Raw genomic sequence first — 21,041 nt, 5'->3', positions numbered from 1 at the left:
TTGTTTAGATGTTCCTTTGAACCTTTTGAATACAACTTTTTGGCCGCAATGAGCAAAGGTATGTTTGGAGAAAAAAGGGTGCAGAATTTCATGAAAAGAACATCTCTCCAATTGTTCAACACGGGGGTGGATCGATCATGCTTTGGGCTTGTGTTGCAGCCAGTGGCACGGGGAACATTTCACTGGTAGAGGGAAGAATAAATTCAATTAAATACCAGTAAATTCTGGAAGCAAACATCACACCGTCTGTAAAAAAGCCGAAGATGAAAAGAGGGTGGCTTCTACAACAGGATAACGATTCTAAACACACCTCAAAATCCACAATGGACCACCTCAAGAGGCGCAAGCTGAAGGTTTTGCCATGGCCCTCACAGTCCCCCGACCTAAACATCATCGAGAATCTGTGGATAGACCTCAAAAGAGCAGTGCATGCAAGAGGGCCCAAGAATCTCACAGAGCTAGAAGCCTGTGCAAGGAAGAATGGGTGAAAATCCCCTAAACAAGAATTGAAAGACTCTTAGCTGGCTACAAAAAACGTTTACAAGCTGTGATACTTGCCAGAGGGGGTGTTACTAAGTACTGATCATGCAGGGTGCCCAAACTTTTGCCTCTGGCCCTTTTCGTTTTTTGTTATCTTGAAAATGTAAAAGATAGAAATAAAAAAGTTTTCTTGCTTAAAATATTAAAGAAATGTGTCATCTTTAACTTTATGCCTTTTGGAAATCAGTTCATCTTTTACTCGCTTAGCTATTCAGAGTAACAAAAATTTTGACCAGGAGTACCCAAACTTTTGCATGCCACTGTATATATATATATATATATATATACTGGACTTTTGCACAGTACTGTGTATATATATATATATATATATATATATATATATGTGTGTGTGTGTGTGTGTGTGTGTGTGTGTGTGTGAGAGAGAGAGCGAGAGAGAGAAAGAGTGTATGTGTGTGTGTGTGTGTGTGAGAGAGAGAGAGTGTATGTGTGTGCGTGCGCAGATGTATAATTCTCATTTCCACCATCGGGGAGGAGATACAGGAGCCTGAAGACACACAGACAATGTTTGATTAACAGCTTCTTCCCATCAGCTGACAGATTCCTGATATATATGTAAATATAAATATTAATTAAATAAGTGTTCATAAAGAACAAAAATAGTGAGGTAGTGATCATGGGTTCGTGGACTATTCAGAATTCTGTTGGCGGAGGAAAAGAAGCTGTAAATCAAACACTGAGTGTACCTCCTCCCCAGTAATAATGAGAAGAGGGCATTCAAGTCAGGATTATCCATAGTGACAACCCTCCCACAACCTTTCAGCTCATGGAACAGACTCGCCAAGCGCAGCTCTACCAAGTGGATGCTTGCGGGGTGGAGGGGCACAACCCTACAATGTTTGGGGGAGGGGTTTATTGAAAATCTCATTAGACATCATGTCAGTGTGGAATTCCACAGCACAAAGACTGGAATGGGATCGACCTGGAAGAGATAGAAGGTCACTTCTCTGACTCCCCTGTCACTGCTCTGTAGGCCTTCCATCACTGTCAGTTACTGCCATCACAGATGGGGGTTATCTTATCACTCACACTCCCCCTTTTCTGCTTCCTTTTCCTACCTTGATGTCAAAGCAGTTTAGCTTATTATTGCAAGGAAGTCGAGACAGATTGAGGGGGTGGAAAGAGAGAGACAGTGAGAGGGAAAGAAGAGGGGGCGGTAACAAAAAGTGGCTTCCAGAAGATAAATGGGAACAATTTGTCTTGCACTGTCAGAAGTCAACTCCATGGACACCTGAAATTCATTGATAGGGAGGAGGACATGCCATATTATATCGCCAGTTGAAGGCTTTTTTTCTGACTAGACACATCTGGAGACTTCACAAACTCTTGAGACACTTTTCAGGGGATTAAAAAATATAAAGTCCTGAGGAAGAGTCTCAGCCCAAAACATTGACTAGTTCCTCTTTTCTATAGATGCTGCCTGCCCTGCCTGTGAGTTTTGTGTGAGTTGGGCATTTCCAGAATCTCTCGTGTTTGAGGTTTTGTTCATGACAAAATAAAAGCAGGAAGTGGTGCAAAGACTCGGCAAGTCAGTCAGACTCTGTGTGGAGGGAAGTAGAGTTGAGGTTTCTGGTCAATGTCCCTTTATTTTATAGTAGTTTAAAAAGTCAAATGAGCTGAATGGGCCAATTCTGCTCCAATGTCTAATGAACAGAATCTCAATCAGGTTTAATATCACCGGCATTTATCATGAAGTGTGTTGCTATGCGGCAGAGGTACAATGCAATATATAATAATAAAAACTGTAAACTACAGTAAGGGGTCCATATGTAGTTAAAAGTTAAAGTAAGTAAGTAGTGTAACAAAAAAAATAAGAAGTAGTGAGTTCAGTGTCCATTCGGAAATCAGATGGCAGAGGGGAAGAAGCTGTTCCTGAATCACTGAGTGTGTGTCTTCAGGCTTTTGAGCCCCTTTCCTGATGGTAACAATGAGAAGGGGGCGTGCTCTGTGTGGTGGGGGTCCTCAATGATGAACGCCGCCTTTTGGAGGCCTCACTCCTTGAAGATGCTCTGGATGTTATGGAGGCTAGTGCCCATGATGGAGCTAAGTTTACAACTCTCTGCAGTTTGCTTCAGTCCTGTGCAGTAACCCCCTCCCCAAAGCAGCCGGTGATGCAGCCTGTCAGAATGCTCTCCATGGATGACATGTCAAAATCAGAATCAGGCATAATATCATCGACATCTGTCCTGAAATCTGCAGCTTTGCAGCAGCAATGCAATGCAATACACAATAAAAGAACTGTGAATTACTGTAACAATATATATAATAGTTAAATTAAATAACTAGTGCAAAAATAGAAATAAAAAGTAGTGAGGTGGTGTTCATGGGTTCATTGTCCATTCTGAAATCTGATGGCAGCGGGGAAGAATCTGTTCCTGAATTGTTGAGTGTGTCTTCAGGCTCCTGTACCTCCTCGCCAATGCTAGCAGTGAGAAGAGGGCATGTCCTGGGTGATGGGGGTCCTTAATGAAGGATGCACAGGATCACAAGGGGCTACAGAGATTGGTGTACTCACGTGTTCAGCATTTCCCACTATCAAGGGCATTGACGAGAAGGAATGCCACAGGAAAGTGATTCCTAACACCAGGGATCACCACATACAGACTCCACTGCATGCTGCCATCAGGCAGGAAGTACCAGAGCCCAAAGACACCAAACCTCAAGGTGCAACAACAGCTTCCTCCCCATTGCCATCAGATTCTTGAGCTGAACTGAAAAAATTCCTAATGTTTCAGTCGAAGCAAGCAGCTGAGAAGAAGGGAGTGAAGAAATCGGGTAGAAAAAGTCGTTTTTTTTTAAACACTGCTCGGGGAGAAGGGTCTGCACTGCGCAGACGCGTGATGTAACGCGTCAAGGTTTAAAAGCAGACCACCATATACAGTGGCCATCATTGTAGCACCTATCGTCGGAGTGGACTGAGTCAGAGTGGGACGGCTTTGGCGAGAACAGGCAGAGGCCAGGGTAGGTTCTGGTAAGTTTTTTGTTCAGATTGTTTAGAGTAGAGAGATTGCCAGGCAGGATGTTGGAATGCTCCTCTTGCAGGATGTGGGAAGTCAGGGAGCCCTCCGGTATCCCTGACAATGACACCTGCAAGAAGTGCATCCAACTACAGCTCCTAACAAACCGCGTTAGGGAACTGGAGCAGGAGCTGGATGACTTCCAGATCAGTCGGGAGAATGAGGAGATTATAGATAGTAGCTACAGGGAGGTAGTTACGCCAAAGGAGCAGAGGACAGGAAATTGGGTCACTGTCAGGCGAGGGAAGAGGAAAGGACAGGCAGAGCAGGGTTCCCCTGTGGCCATTCCCCTCAACAACAAGTATACTGCATTGGGTACTGTTGGGGGGGGATGACTTACCTGGGACAAGCTGCAGTAGCTGGATCTCTGGCACTGAGTCTGGCTCTGCAGTGCAGAAGGGAGGGTGGAAAAAGAGGAGAGCGGTAGTGATAGTGGACTCGATAGTTAGAGGTGCAGAAAGGAGGTTCTGTGGTCGTGACAGAGAATCCAGGATGGTTTGTTGCCTCCCGGGTGCCAGGGTCAAGGATGTCTCTGATCGCTTGCATGACATTCTGAAGTGGGAGGGTGATCAGCCAGATGTCGTGGTGCACATCGGTACCAATGACATAGCAAGGAAGAGTGAGGAGGTCCTGGACAGTGAGTATAAACAGCTTGGTAGGAAGTTGAAAAGCAGGACCTCAAGGGTGGTAATCTCAGGATTGCTACCTGTGCTACGTGCCAGTGAGGGTAAGAATAGGATGCTCTGGAGGATGAACAAGTGGCTGAGGAACTGGAGTAGGGGGCAAGGTTTCAGATTTCAGGATCATTGGGACCTCTTCTGGGGCAGGTGGGACCTGTACCAGAGAGACGGGTTACACTTGAACTACAGGGGGACCAATATCCTTTCAAGAAGGTTTGTTAGTGCTATTGGAGAGGCTTTAAACTAGATTTGCAGGGGGATGGGAACCAAAGTGCCAGAGCTGACAGTGTGGCTGGGGTGAAAATAAATGATGTTAAAAGTTCAAGCAAATCCGCTAACAGAAAGGTTGTGAGTGGTGGTAAAAATCTTCTGAGGTGTATATATTTCAATGCTAGGAGTATTGCAGGGAAGGCGGATGAGTTGAGGGCGTGGATTGACACGTGGAATTATGACGTTATAGCAATTAGTGAAACTTGGCTACAGGAGGGGCAGGACTGGCAGCTTAATATTCCAGGGTTCCGATGTTTCAGATGTGATCGAAGCAGAGGAATGAAAGGTGGGGGAGTAGCATTGCTTGTTAGGGAAAATATTACAGCAGTGCTCAGGCAGGACAGATTAGAGGGCTTGTCTACTGAGTCCTTATGGGTGGAGCTGAGAAACAGGAAAGGTATGGCCACATTAATGGGATTGTATTACAGACCACCCAATAGTCAACGAGAATTGGAAGAGCAAATCTGCAGAGAGATAGCAGGCAACTGCAGGAAGCATAAAGTTGTGGTGGTAGGGGATTTTAATTTTCCATATATTGACTGGGACTCCCATACTGTTAGGGGTCTAGATGGTTTAGAGTTTGTAAAATGTGTTCAGGAAAGTTTTCTAAATCAATATATAGAGGGACCAACTAGAGAGGATGCAATATTGGATCTCCTGTTAGGAAACAAGTTAGGACAAGTGACGGAAGTCTGTGTAGGGGAGCACTTTGGTTCCAGTGATCATAACACCATTAGTTTCAACTTGATCATAGACAAGGATAGATCTGGTCCTAGGGTTGAGGTTCTGAACTGGAAGAAGGCCAAATTTGAAGAAATGAGAAAGGATTAAAAAGCATGGATTGGAACAGGTTGTTCTCTGGCAAAGATGTGATAGGTAGGTGGGAAGCCTTCAAAGGAGAAATTTTGAGAGTGCAGAGTTTGTATGTTCCTGTCAGGATTAAAGACAAAGTGAATAGGAATGAGGAACCTTGGTTCTCAAGGGATATTGCAACTCTCATAAAGAAGAAGAGGGAGTTGTATGAAATGTATAGGAAGCAGGGAGTAAATAAGGTGCTTGAGAAGTATAAGAAGTGCAAGAAAATACTTAAGAAAGAAATCAGGAGGGCTAAAAGAAGACATGAGGTTGCCTTGGCAGTCAAAGTGAAGGATAATCCAAAGAGCTTTTACAGGTATATTAAGAGCAAAAGGATTGTAAGGGATAAAATTGGTCCTCTTGAAGATCAGAGTGGTCAGCTATGTGCGAAACCAAAGGAAATGGGGGAGATCTTAAATAGGTTTTTTGCGTCTGTATTTACTAAGGAAACTGGCATGAAGTCTATGGAATTAAGGGAAACAAGTAGTGAGATCATGGAAACTGTACAGATTGAAAAGGAGGAGGTCCTTGCTGTCTTGAGGAAAATTAAAGTGGATAAATCCCCGGGACCTGACAGGGTGTTCCCTCGGACCTTGAAGGAGACTAGTGTTGAAATTGCAGGGGCCCTGGCAGATATATTTAAAATGTCGCTGTCTACAGGTGAGGTGCTGGAGGATTGGAGAGTGGTTCATGTTGTTCCGTTGTTTAAAAAAGGATCGAGAAGTAATCCGGGAAATTATAGGCCGGTAAATTTAACGTCGGTAGTAGGTAAGTTATTGGAGGGAGTACTAAGAGACAGAATCTACAAGCATTTGGATAGACAGGGACTTAGTAGGGAGAGTCAACATGGTTTTGTGCGTGGTAGGTCATGTTTGACCAATCTACTGGAGTTTTTCGAGGAAGTTACCAGAAAAGTGGATGAAGGGAAGGCAGTGGATATTGTCTACGTGGACTTCAGTAAGGCCTTTGACAAGGTCCCGCATGGGAGGTTAGTTAGGAAAATTCAGTCGCTAGGTATGCATGGAGAGGTGGTAAATTGGATTAGATATTGGCTCGATGGAAGAAGCCAAAGAGTGGTAGTAGGGAATTGCTTCCCCGAGTGGAAGCCTGTGACTAGTGGTGTGCCACAGGGATAAGTGCTGGGTCCATTGTTATTTGTCATCTATATCAATGATCTGGATGATAATGTGGTAAATTGGATCAGCAAATTTGCTGATGATACAAAGATTGGAGGTGTAGTGGACAGTGAGGAAGGTTTTCAGAGCCTGCAGAGGGACTTGGACCAGCTGGAAAAATGGGCTGAAAAATGGCAGATGGAGTTTAATACTGACAAGTGTGAGGTATTGCACGTTGGAAGGACAAACCAAGGTAGAACATACAGGGTTAATGGTAAGGCACTGAGGAGTGCAGTGGAACAGAGGGATCTGAGAATACAGATGCAAAATTCCCTAAAAGTGTCGTCACAGGTAGATAGGGTCGTAAAGAGAGCTTTTGGTACATTGGCCTTTATTAATCAAAGTATTGAGTATAAGAGCTGGAATGTTATAATGAGGTTGTATAAGGCATTGGTGAGGCCGAATCTGGAGTATCGTGTTCAGTTTTGGTCACCAAATTACAGGAAGGATATAAATAAGGTTGAAAGAGTGCAGAGAAGGCTTACAAGGATGTTGTCGGGACTTGAGAAACTCAGTTACAGAGAACGGTTGAATAGGTTAGGACTTCATTCCCTGGAGCGTAGAAGAATGAGGGGAGATTTGATAGAGGTATATAAAATTATGATGGGTATAGATAGAGTGAATGCAAGCAGGCTTTTTCCACTGAGGCAAGGGGAGAAAAAAACCAGAGGACATGGGTTAAGGGTGAGGGGGGAAAAGTTTAAAGGGAACATTAAGGGGGGCTTCTTCACACAGAGAGTGGTGGGAGTATGGAATGAGCTGCCAGACAAGGTGGTAAATGCGGGTTCTTTTTTAACATTTAAGAATAAATTGGACAGATACATGGATGGGAGGTGTATGGAGGGATATGGTCCATGTGCAGGTCAGTGGGACTAGGCAGAAAATGGTTCGGCACAGCCAAGAAGGGCCAAAAGGCCTGTTTCTGTGCTGTAGTTTTTCTATGGTTTCTATGATACCCCGCACCAAATCCTAATGATACCCCACACTAAATCCTAATGATACCCCACACCAAATCCTAATGATACCCCACACTAAATCCTAATGATACCTGGCATCAAATCCTAATAATACCCGTAAAAAATCCTAATGATACCCCACAGTAAATCCAAATGATACCCTGCACCAAATCCTAATGACACGCCTCACCAAATTCCAATGATACCCGACACCAAATCCTAATGATACCCTGCAATATATTGTAACGATACCCTGCACTATATTCTAGTTAAGCCCTCACACCGTATTCTAATGATACCCTGCACCATACTCTAATGCAGTGGTCCGCAACCTCCAGGCCACGGTCGATACCGGGCCGCGAAGCATGCCAGGGTCCAGCGGTAGCCGGAGCACACCCAGCACACCTTTAAGAAAAAAGCCGAAATAAACAAGCTAATTAATTTGATGCTGCCCGGCACGTAAATGTCAGCCCAGATCAGAGGCGATTGCCGATTTCACTTGCTCTTCGCGATGTTCACTCCTCTTTCCAGGGCGCTGGAGTCTTTAGCTGTTCCATTGTTTGGTCAATTTAAACGCCAGCCCAGACAGGCTGAAAAGACAGAGCTGTCAGGATCGAGGTGACATGTTGAAACTACACAAACTTCTAACAAAGTATAAGTGCTGCCGTGCTTTCTTCGTAATGACGGTTACATGCTGGTCCCAGGACAAATCCTCTGACACTTTTCAGAGAGAGAAACATCGATCCTTAATGCCGAAGAATTTAAAGTTATTGACCCTCTCCACCTCAGTTCCTCTACTGAAGACTGGCTTCTGGGCGACACCTAATTAATTAGCTTGTTTATTTTGGCTTTTTTCTTAAAGATGTGCTGGGTGCGCTCCGGCTACCGCCGCACCGCTGCATCCTTCGTGGCCCGGAGGTTGGGGACCACTGCTCTAATGACACCCTGTACTATATTCGAATTATGCCCTCGCACCATATTCTAATGATACCCCTCACCATATCCTACTGATATCCTGAACCATATTCCAATGATACCCTGCACTATATTCTAATCATGCCCCGCTCTATACTTTCCTCAGCTTGCATTAAGATACTGTGTTTATTTTTGCTCATCTTGTCTTGTAAGTTATGTGTGATTCATGTTAATTTATGTTTCTGCATGTTTAGGGTGGTGAGCTAGAGATACAGTATGTCTCTACTGAAGGTGGTGTGAGGCACTCCTTCCCTCCATTAGCCTGCAGGTCACCCTTGGGCAAATCGTTGCACCTGTCTTGCACTCCCCTTCCCTCTGATCAAGGTCAAGGGAGCAGGTGGTGGATGGTCCTATGTTACAAGTCCTGGTTATGTGACCACTGACTCCAGGCAGACAACCTCTGAAGAGTATTGATAATCACCGGGGTCCACCCAATTTGTAAAGACACTGCCCAAGAAGAAGGCAATGGCAAACCAGCTCTGTAGAGATTTTCCAAGGACAATCATGGTCATGGAAAGACCGTGATTGCCCACGTTATTGGACATGGCTCATAATGAACAAATAAGTGTATGTTTGTCATGTTGGTCCTGTGCTGTTGCAGTGCAGCACAAGGCTGAGTGCCGAGCCCCCTGCTCTACTCACTTCACACCAAGACTGTGAGGCTAGGCACAGCTCCAACACCATATATGTTAGCTGATTGTTGGCCGAATTAAAGGTGGCGATGAATCAAAATATTGGAGGGAGATTGAAATTCTGGCTGAGTGGTACCACAATAGCAATCTCTCTCTCAACGTCAGCAAAACCAAACAGCTGATTATCAACGACAGGAGGAGGAAACCAGAGGTCCATGAGCAAGTCCTCATAAGGGAATCTGAGGTGCAGAGGGTCATTAATTTAAAATTCCATGCATTATCTTATCAGAGGACTTGTTCTGGGACCAACATGTAGGTGCCATCACAAAGAAAGTGCAACAGCACCTCTAATTTCTCAGACATTTGCATAGATTTGGCATGTCATCAAAAACTGACTAACTTCTATAGATGCAGAGTGGAGAGTATCCTAAACGGTCACATCATAGCCCAGCATGGAAATATCAATGTCTAAGCGTGGAAAAGTCTATGAAAAGCGATGGATACAGCCCGGTCCATCACAGGAAAAGTGCTCATTTAGAACATTTGTATGGAGCGTTGTCACAGGAAAGCAGCATCCGTCGTCAAGGACACCAACCAGCCAGGACATGCTTTCTTTTCGCTCCTTCGGGCAGGAGGTAAAGAACCTTAGGTCCCACACCATCAGGTTCAGGGACAGTTATTATCCTTCAAACTTCAGGCTCTTGAACCAGTGTGGATAACTTTGCTCACCTCAACACTGAACTGACTCCACCCCTACAGACTCAGTTTTAAGGACTCTGAAACTGATGAGTCAACAACTCATGTTCTCAATATTAGTTACCTTTTATTTTCACAAATTGTCTTCTTTTGCTCATTAGTTATTTGTTAGTCTTTGTTTTTAAGACCACAAGAGCCTAAGGTATGCGAACAGAATTAGGCCATTCAGCCCATCAAGTCTGCTCAGGCATTTCATCATGGATGGGAGGTGTATGGAGGGATATGGTCCATGTGCAGGTCAGTGGGACTAGGCAGAAAATGGTTTGGCACAGCCTAGAAGGGCCAAAAGGCCTATTTCTGTGCTGTAGTTTCTATGGTTTCTATGGTTTCCCCCTAGTCAGCCTGTCAACATACTGTGACAGGAATCCGTCCTGGACACACTTAACAAACTCCGCCCCGTCTAAACCATTGGAACTAATGTGCTATCATGAGAGGCTGGATAAACTTGGACTGTTTTCTCTGGAGTGCCGGAGCCTGAGGGAGATCTGATAGAGGTTTATAAGATTATGAGAGGCATAGACAGAGTGGACAGAGAGTATCTGTTTCCCAGGGTTGAAATGTCTAATATCAGAGGGTATGCATTGAAGGTGAGGGAGTGTAGCTTCAAGTGGGATGTGAAGGGTAATTTTTTACTCAGAGAGTGGTGGATGCCTGGAATGTGCTGCCTGGTATGGTGGTAGAGGGAAATACATTAGAGGCTTTTAAGAGATGTTTGGATAGGCACATGGATGTGAGGACGATGGAGAGATATGGACATGGTGTAGGTAGGAGGGATTAGTGTTTAGGTGTTTCTGATTTGCTTTTTAGCTGGTACGGCACAACATTGTGGGCCGAATGGCCTGTTCCTGTGGTGTACTCTTCCATGTTGGAATGGCAGAACAGACTTGATGGGCTGAGTGGCCTAATCTGCTCCTATGCCTTATGTCTAATGTCTTGAATGCATGCATACTTTTCCTGTACACAATCATTTCCTTGGTTTTGCTGATGTTAAGAACAAGGTTGTTGTTACAACACCACTCAATCAGCTGACCTATTTCAGTCTTGTATTCTTTCATTTGTGATGCTGCCAACCCACAAGGAACAGCCCCGTTTCTGACCCTTTCCCTTACTCCCACACAAACACCAGCCCGTTTCTGACACACTTCCCTGCTCTGACACAAACACCAGCCCCGTTTCTGACACACTTCCCTGCTCCGACACAAACACCAGCCCATTTCTGACACACTGCCCTGCTCTGACACAACACCAGCCCCGTTTCTGACGCACTTCTCTGCTCTGACACAAACAACAGCCCCATTTCTGACGCACTCCGCTGCTCTGACACAAACACCAGCCCGTTTCTGACACACTTCCCTGCTCTGACACAAACACCAGCCCCCTTTCTGACACACTCCCCTGCTCTGACACAAACACCAGCCCCGTTTCTGACGCACTCCCCTGCTCTGACACAAACACCAGCCCGTTTCTGACACACTTCCCTGCTCTGACACAAACACCAGCCCCGTTTCTGACCCTTTCCCCGCTCTGATACAAACACCAGCCCCTTTTCTCACCCAGTCCCCTGCTCTGACACAAACACCAGCCCTGTTTCTGACACACTTCCCTGCTCTGACACAAACACCAGCTCCGTTTCTGACATACTCCCCTGCTCTGACACAAACACCAGGACCGTTTCTGACACACTCCCCTGCTCTGACACAAGCACCAGCCTGTTTCTGACACACTTCCCTGCTCTGACACAAACACCAGCCTATTTCTGACACACTCCCCTGCTCTGACACAAACACCAGCCCCGTTTCTGACGCACTCCCCTGCTCTGACACAAACACCAGCCTGTTTCTGACACACTCCCCTGCTCTGACACAAACACCAGGACCATTTCTGACACACTTCCCTGCTCTGACACAAACACCAGCCACGTTTCTGACACACTTCCCTGCCCTGACACAAACACCAGCTCCGTTTCTGACATACTCCCCTGCTCTGACACAAACACCAAGACCGTTTCTGACATACTCTCCTGCTCTGACACAAACACCAGCCTGTTTCTGACACACTCCCCTGCTCTGACACAAGCACCAGGACAGTTTCTGACACTCTTCCCTTCTCTGACACAAACACCAGCCCCTTTTCTCACCCAGTCCCCTGCTCCGACACAAACACCAGGACCATTTCTGACACACTCCCCTGCTCTGACACAAACACCAGCCCGTTTCTGACACTCTTCCCTGCTCTGACACAAACACCAGCCCCATTTCTGACACACTCCCCTGCTCTGACACAAACACCAGCCCCGTTTCTGACGCACTCCCCTGCTCTGACACAAACACCAGCCCCATTTCTGACACACTCCCCTGCTCTGACACAAACACCAGCCCCGTTTCTGACCCTTTCCCCACTCTGACACAAACACCAGCCCTGTTTCTGACACACTTCCCTGCTCTGACACAAACACCAGCTCCGTTTCTGACACACTCCCCTGCTCTGACACAAACACCAAGACCGTTTCTGACACACTTCCCTGCTCTGACACAAACACCAGCCCCGTTTCTGACACACTTCCCTGCTCCGACACAAACACCAGCCCATTTCTGACACACTGCCCTGCTCTGACACAACACCAGCCCCGTTTCTGACGCACTCCCCTGCTCTGACACAAACACCAGCCCGTTTCTGACACACTTCTCTGCTCTGACACAAACAACAGCCCCATTTCTGACGCACTCCGCTGCTCTGACACAAACACCAGCCCGTTTCTGACACACTTCCCTGCTCTGACACAAACACCAGCCCCCTTTCTGACACACTCCCCTGCTCTGACACAAACACCAGCCCCGTTTCTGACGCACTCCCCTGCTCTGACACAAACACCAGCCCGTTTCTGACACACTTCCCTGCTCTGACACAAACACCAGCCCCGTTTCTGACCCTTTCCCCGCTCTGATACAAACACCAGCCCCTTTTCTCACCCAGTCCCCTGCTCTGACACAAACACCAGCCCTGTTTCTGACACACTTCCCTGCTCTGACACAAACACCAGGACCGTTTCTGACACACTCCCCTGCTCTGACACAAGCACCAGCCTGTTTCTGACACACTTCCCTGCTCTGACACAAACACCAGCCTATTTCTGACACACTCCCCTGCTCTGACACAAACACCAGCCCCGTTTCTGACGCACTCCCCTGCTCTGACACAAACACCAGCCTGTTTCTGACACACTCCCCTGCTCTGACACAAACACCAGGACCATTTCTGACACACTTCCCTGCTCTGACACAAACACCAGCCACGTTTCTGACACACTTCCCTGCCCTGACACAAACACCAGCTCCGTTTCTGACATACTCCCCTGCTCTGACACAAACACCAAGACCGTTTCTGACATACTCTCCTGCTCTGACACAAACACCAGCCTGTTTCTGACACACTCCCCTGCTCTGACACAAGCACCAGGACAGTTTCTGACACTCTTCCCTTCTCTGACACAAACACCAGCCCCTTTTCTCACCCAGTCCCCTGCTCCGACACAAACACCAGGACCATTTCTGACACACTCCCCTGCTCTGACACAAACACCAGCCCGTTTCTGACACTCTTCCCTGCTCTGACACAAACACCAGCCCCATTTCTGACACACTCCCCTGCTCTGACACAAACACCAGCCCCGTTTCTGACACACTCCCCTGCTCTGACACAAACACCAGCCCGTTTCTGACACACTTCCCTGCTCTGACACAAACACCAGCCCCATTTCTGACACACTCCCCTGCTCTGACACAAACACCAGCCCCGTTTCTGACCCTTTCCCCACTCTGACACAAACACCAGCCCTGTTTCTGACACACTTCCCTGCTCTGACACAAACACCAGCTCCGTTTCTGACATACTCCCCTGCTCTGACACAAACACCAGGACCGTTTCTGACACACTCCCCTGCTCTGACACAAACACCAGCCTGTTTCTGACACACTCCCCTGCTCTGACACAAACACCAGGACCGTTTCTGACACACTTTCCTGCTCTGACACAAACACCAGCCTATTTCTGACACACTCCCCTGCTCTGACACAAACACCAGCTCCGTTTCTGACACACTCTCATGCTCTGACATAAACACCAGCCTGTTTCTGACGCACTTCCCTGCTCTGACACAAACACCAGCCCCATTTCTGACACACTCTCCTGCTCTGACACAAGCACCAGCCCGTTTCTGACACTCTTCCCTGCTCTGACACAAACACCAGCCCCGTTTCTGACACACTTCCCTGCTCTGACACAAACACCAGCCCCTTTTCTCACCCAGTTTCCTGCTCCGACACAAACACCAGCCTGTTTCTGACACACTCCCCTGCTCTGACACAAACACCAGCCCCATTTCTGACGCACTCCCCTGCTCTGACACAAACACCAGCCTGTTTCTGACACACTTCCCTGCTCTGACACAAACACCAGCCCCGTTTCTCACTCACTCCCCTGCTCTGACACATCGGAGGATAAATGCCTAAATTCTCTGCTTCAAATGAAAGGAAAAGGTTTAATTGTTCCCTGCTTTCTGTCTTTGATATGATGTTATTGTTTGCGAGTTTTGAAGGTTTGCAAATACAATCTGACTTTGTGGTATACCACCCACATCGCCGTTTGCAGTTTCTGCCCACTTTTAATGACAAAGGCATTGTTTACCGCAATCTCCAAGGGAGCAGGTGCCCTCACAGTCAACACAGCTCGGAAGCAGCTGCTGTATTTTTGGGTCACTACCTCCACGTTTCCAAAATAGTCAATATTCTGGTGCAGGCAATCCAAACCAAACTTCCTGCAGTCCGCCACCCCGCCTCAGGAGAGCGAGATCTCGCTCACTGTCAACAGGATGTTGGAGCAGGTTTGCCTGAGCTGGAGTTAAACTATTTTTGAAATCTGGAGGTAGTAATCCAAAGATTAGCACAAGTACCAAAACATCTAACACCTGTGTCAATCTTCGCTGGCCTTCCTGCTTTTTACAAGGGTTTACACACTGACAACTCTTCCAGCCGACCCTTATGCAGAGCGAGCTTTCTCGAGGTGAAGCCGCTTCGAGACGGGGTGCGAGCCCGTGATCAATTCCATTTCACACCGATTAAGGCGTCGAGGAAGATTAAAACATTGAAACAAAGAGATTGAGTGTTTGGCGCTGATGAACTGCCTCCTTCTCACCGCTATGACGATCCCTTGTCTGTGCGCGATGGGTCTCCGAAGTCCTCTGTTCGAATGGCCACTCTCCTCGAAAGTGTCCGAGAATGTTATCGAGATTCTCTGATTTATGGACTGTGCACTACAGTTCATACTGGTCTCTTTCAGTCCTCAGGTTTTTTTGTATTCATAGTCATACTTTATTGATCCCGGGGGAAATTGGTTTTCGTTACAGTTGCACCATAAATAATAAATAGTAATAAAACCATAAATAGTTAAATAGTAATATGTAAATTATGCCAGGAAGTAAGTCCAGGACCAGCCTATTGGCTCAGGCTGTCTGACCCTCCAAGGGAGGAGTTGTAAAGTTTGATGGCCACAGGCAGGAATGACTTCCTATGCCGCTTTGTGCTGCATCTCGGTGGAATGAGTCTCTGGCTGAATGTATTCCTGTGCCCACCCAGTACATTATGTAGTGGATGGGAGACATTGACCAAGATGGCATGCAACTTGGACAGCATCCTCTTTTCAGACACCACTGTGAGAGAGTCCAGTTCCATCCCCACAACATCACTGGCCTTACGAATGAGTTTGTTGATTCTGTTGGTGTCTGCTACCCTCAGCCTGCTGCCCCAGCACACAACAGCAAACATGATTCTGTATATATGCCCTTTCTTGTTGCCAGTTGGTGTGTTGGGGGTCTGGGGTTTGATAGTCTTGCTGCCATTTTCGATGTGAAGTGATCTGTTAGTTTTTTTGCATGAGGGAGGTGGTTAGGGTTTGGGGTTTTCCTTTGAATAATTTCTATGGTTTTCTATGTTTTGTGGCTGTCTGGAGTAGATGAATCTCCGAGCTGTATCCTACATACATGCTTTGGTAATCAATGAACCTTTGCACCTTTTTGAAGATCAGGTAACTTCAATCACACTGGCTGGCACAGTGTTGGTAATTAATAACCCCAACAAGAGAGAATTGGAGGCACAAGAGTTTTCATATGTGGGTATCTGGTGGAGGGTCTCCGAATGTTGACTGTCCATTGCCCTCCACACATGTGGCCTGACCTGCTGAGTTCCTCCAGCATCTAGTTTGACTTTATTATACTTAGAGACTCAACATGGAGGAGACTCTTCCATCCCTTCGAGCCTCACCGCCCAGCAATCCCACATTTAATCCTAGCCTTAACAATTAACCTACCAACCAGTACGTCTTTAGACTGTGGGAGGAAACCAGAGCACACGGAGAAACTCATGCATTCCACGGGGAGGGCGTACCCACCTCTTACAGATGAGGCTGGCATTGAACTCTGAACTCTGACCTGTAATAGCACCGCAGTAGCTGCTACTCTACACTGGCACTGAAGATGCTCCATGATGCTCCAGGAGAAGATCTCCTCAGCCTCTGAAGTCCTCTGGGGTGGTGGAGTGGTGGGGTGGTGGAGGGAGGGATCCTGTTCTCTCTTCCCTCTTAGCTGTCCCTTGGAGTTGAGTTTGACCTGCTTCCTGCTCAAGGGTTCTGTGTGTTCTGAGGTGACTGATGAGACCAATATTGGATGGGCAAACTGTGTCACAGCTGGGGCTGGGGATTGGGGCGGGGGCTGTATGGACAGTATGTGAGGTGGACCTCTCCATCTCCTGAGTGTACAGGACTCTCTCTGCTCCCAGTGCAGGAACACAAGGACTCCATACACAATCCCCACTCCAGGTCCCCAGTAAAGGTTGTGATTGTTGCAATGTACTATATGGTACATCACTGGTTCCTGAAGGTTGTTATAGGTGAGGGTGGTAATGGAAACAAGCTCCCACTACCTATTAAATGCTGCCAATGGGGTGCGCCTCAAACAGCCTCTGACAACCAAGTCCAGCTCCTGACCTTCAGGTGTGGCTTAGCTACTAAGCCCAGTGGAACCACTTCTACTGATAGGAGAGGGGACAAAGCTGGTTACTGGCGCCTCATCAGTGAAATTTCCATTGCCTTGCGGCTATATCTACTCATGGGCAAGGTTTTAGGAGTAAACCCCAAGGAAATATCTGGAGCAAGAGTCCCTAAGGCAGTCCTACATTGAGTTAAATGCTGACTAACAACTGCTGTGACGCTGCCGGTACCAAACTGTATCGGTCTCTTTGGACTCAGCAGCAGTGAGGAGAGGGGGAGCTTTCTACACAGGCAACATGCTCTCCACGTTGTACTGCCCAGGCTTGGGTACCTAGACAGCTAGGACACTCATCCATGATCAATTCTGACCGACAGTAGCCCAAGTCAGTCAGTCTGTACAGTTCAGTAGTTGTATCAAAGTCAGATTTATTTTCTCTGACATATCTCATGAAATTTGTTGTTTTGCCAGAGCAGTACAGTGCAATAAGTTACAATAAAATCCTTAAAAATAAATATGTTGTGCAAAAAGAGAGAATGGTGAGGTAGTGTTAATGTGTTTATTGTCGGTTGGCAGAGGGGAAGAAGCTGTCCCTGAATCGTTGAGTGTGTGTCTTTAGGTTCCTGTACCTCCTCCCTGATGGTGGTAATGGGAAGAGGGCATGTCCTGGGTGTTAAGGTTGTTGAATGATGGGTGCCTTCTTGAGGCATTGTCTATTGACGTAGTTTGGTGCTCTGTAGTTGGCAAGAAAATTTTCAACAGCATCCTTGAATGGTTTCCATATGACCTTCTCTGGTTCCACTAGAAGTTCTTCGAATTGCCTGTCACTGATGAACTGCTTAATTACTGTAATGAACCGACAAAATGCCTTTCTCAATCTTGGCATCAGTAATTCTGGGAAACATCTGTCTCAAATATTAAGAGCCTTCTTGAAAGTTTATAGCCTTTCTAAAACCTATCGTGCCACACAGCACCTGCCCCTCTCTAAGCATGCCCTGGTGTGCCTGGACAAGATAGAAAGCTTCTCAGTGTACATTATGGATAACATTTTAATGGACTTGAATGTTGAATTGAAATAACAAATATAGGCAATTTCCAAAGGATAGTGCATGATAGGGAAATTTCATGGCACACGCGGCCTTTCCGGTGATGAATATCTGTTATCTGACAAGTAGGGGACCGTGCACAATTCTGATTTGATGGAGGTAGACGTGAGAGTACGGAGGAACATCTGGAAAACTTCTGAAATGCCCGCTTCGCTGCCGCTGCTACTGTGTGGTAACTGGAAACTCCAGAGCTGAAGGCCCCAAAATCCTCGGCTTTGCGTGTTTCAGCGGCCAGGGCGAGGTCGAAGGCGCTTGGAAGAGGATGGCGCTTGGGAGGCTGTATCGGAGAGACTGGTTGGCTCAAAGTTTTCGGACGGATGGACTCAGTGTCGGCTGTGGTCGGCTGCTTCCAAGGCTTCGGCAAGTCGATAGTTCCTGGAGGTTTATGGCAGTGAGTTTCTCCCTTTTATAGTCATAGTCATAGTCATAGTCATACTTTATTGATCCCGGGGGAAATTGGTTTTCATTACAGTTGCACCATAAATAATAAATACCAATAAAACCATAAATAGTTAAATAGTAATATGTAAATTATGCCAGGAAATAAATCCAGGACCAGCCTATTGGTTCAGGGTGTCTGACCCTCCAAGGGAGGAGTTGTAGAGTTTGATGGCCACAGGCAGGAATGACTTCCTATGACGCTCTGTGTTGCATCTCGGTGGAATGAGTCTCTGGCTGAATGTACTCCTGTGCCCAACCAGTACATTATGTAGTGGATGGGAGACATTGTCCAAGATGGCATGCAACTTGGACAGCATCCGCTTTTCAAACACCACCGTCAGAGAGTCCAGTTCCATCCCCACAACATCACTGGCCTTACGAATGAGTTTGTTGATTCTGTTGGTGTCTGCTACCCTCAGCCTGCTGCCCCAGCACACAACAGCAAACATGATAGCACTGGCCACCACAGACTCGTAGAACATCCTCAGCATCGTCCGGCAGATGTTAAAGGACCTCAGTCTCCTCAGGAAATAGAGACGGCTCTGACCCTTCTTGTAGACAGCCTCAGTGTTCTTTGACCAGTCCAGTTTATTGTCAATTCGTATCCCCAGGTATTTGTAATCCTCCACCATGTCCACTCTGACCCCCTAGATGGAAACAGGGGTCACCGGTATCCTAGCTCTCCTCAGGTCTACCACCAGCTCCTTAGTCTTTTTTACGTTAAGTTGCAGACAATTCCGCTCACACCATGTGACAAAGTTTCCTACCGTAGCCCTGTACTCAGCCTCATCTCCCTTGCTGATGCATCCAACTATGGCAGAGTCATCCGAAAACTTCTGAAGGTGACAAGACTCTGTGCAGTAGTTGAAGTCCGAGGTGTAAATGGTGAAGAGAAAGGGAGACAAATCAGTCCCCTGTGGAGCCCCAGTGCTGCTGATCACTCTGTCGGACACTCTGTCGCCTGCTATCGGGGACTCGGGAGTCGATCGACTCGGGGACTTTTGAGACTTTATTTACTGTGCCCATGGTTTGTTCTTCATCAAATTACGGTATTGCTTTGCACTGCTGTAACTATATGTTATAATTATGTGGTTCTGTCAGTGATAGTCTTTGATCTGTCCTGTTTTCTGTGATATCACTCCGGAGAAACATTATATCATTTCTTAATGCATGTATACTGAAGTTCCTCAGATGTCATTTTGGGAGGTGAACTTAGAGCATTTGACCATCTTGCTAGATAACACTGGACAAAAAAGTCTTTGCTTCGTGAATACTTTTGGGTGTATCTTATGGATTTTAGACTGCTGATCATGAAAATTGGATTAGATTAGATTATGAGAACACTCAGTCCTCTTTTACTGTCATTTAGAAATGTCTCCTTTGGCTCCTCCCACTTCCTCCAAACTAAAGGTGTAGCTATGGGCGCCCGCATGGGTCCGAGCTATGCTTGCCTTTTTGTTGGCTTTGTGGAACGATCTATGTTCCAAACCTATTCTGGTATTTGTTCCCCATTTTTCCTTCGCTACATCGATGACTTCATTGGCACTGCTTCCTGCACGCATGCTGAGCTCGTTGACTTTATTAACTTTGCCTCCAACTTTCACCCTGCTCTCAAGTTTACCTGCTCCATTTCTGACACCTCCCTTCCCTTTCTAGATCTTTCTGTCTCTATCTCTGGAGAGAACTTATCTACTGATGTCTACTATAAGCCTACTGACTCTCACAGCTATCTGGACTATTCCTATTCTCACCCTGTCTCTTGGAAAAATGCCATCCCCTTCTCGCAATTCCTCTGTCTCCGCCGCATCTGCTCTCAGAATGAGGCTTTTCATTCCAGGATGAGGGAGATGTCCTTCTTTTTTAAAGAAAGGGGCTTCCCTTCCTCCACCATCAACTCTGCTCTCAAACGCATCTCCCCCATTTCACGCACATCTGCTCTCACTCCATCCTCCCGCCACCCCACTAGGAATAGGGTTCCCCTGGTCCTCATCTACCATCCCACCAGCCTCCGGGTCCAACATATTATTCTCCGTAACTTCCGCCACCTCCAACAGGATCCCACCACTAAGCACATCCTTCCCCCCGCCCTGCCCCCCCGGCTTTCCGCAGGGATAGCTCCCTACGCGACTTCCTTGTCCATTCATCCCCCCCATCCCTCCCCACTGATCTCCCTCCTGGCACTTATCCTTGTAGGCAGAACAAGTGCTACACATGCCCTTACACTTCCTCCCTTACCACCATTCAGGGCCCCAGACAGTCCTTCCAGGTGAGGCGACACTTCACCTGTGAGTCAGCTGGGGTGATATACTGTGTCCGGTGCTCCCGATGTGGCCTTCTATATATTGGCGAGACCCAACGCAGACTGGGAGATCATTTTGCTGAACACCTACGCTCTGTCCGCCAGAGAAAGCAGGATCTCCCAGTGGCCACACATTTTAATTCCACATCCCATTTCCATTCTGACATGTCTATCCGCGGCCTCCTCTACTGTAAAGATGAAGCCACACTCAGGTTGGAGGAACAACACCTTATATTCCATCTGGGTAGCCTCCAACCTGATGGGATGAACATTGACTTCTCTAAC

This window comes from Mobula birostris, chromosome 22, assembly GCF_030028105.1.
Source record: "Mobula birostris isolate sMobBir1 chromosome 22, sMobBir1.hap1, whole genome shotgun sequence".
Taxonomy (NCBI): domain Eukaryota; kingdom Metazoa; phylum Chordata; class Chondrichthyes; order Myliobatiformes; family Myliobatidae; genus Mobula; species Mobula birostris.
This window is presented reverse-complemented; position numbering follows the sequence as displayed.